We start from the raw sequence: 211 nt of genomic DNA on the forward strand, positions 1-211 counted from the left end.
TCCTGAATACCAAAACCCCCTGTTAAGCTTTACGCCTCCTCCACGTGTCATAGCGAGCACCTATGAGGTCTTTCCCGTAGCCTGGGAGTGCCACCTGGCTCATTACTCCTGGCACTCCCCATATTATTATGCCGGCCGCAGTTCCATAATACGGGGGCTTCCTGTGAAATGCGTAGAAGAGTACCTTTTTTCAGCTACATACATCCATGTT

Source organism: Penaeus monodon, chromosome 19, assembly GCF_015228065.2.
Source record: "Penaeus monodon isolate SGIC_2016 chromosome 19, NSTDA_Pmon_1, whole genome shotgun sequence".
Lineage (NCBI taxonomy): Eukaryota > Metazoa > Arthropoda > Malacostraca > Decapoda > Penaeidae > Penaeus > Penaeus monodon.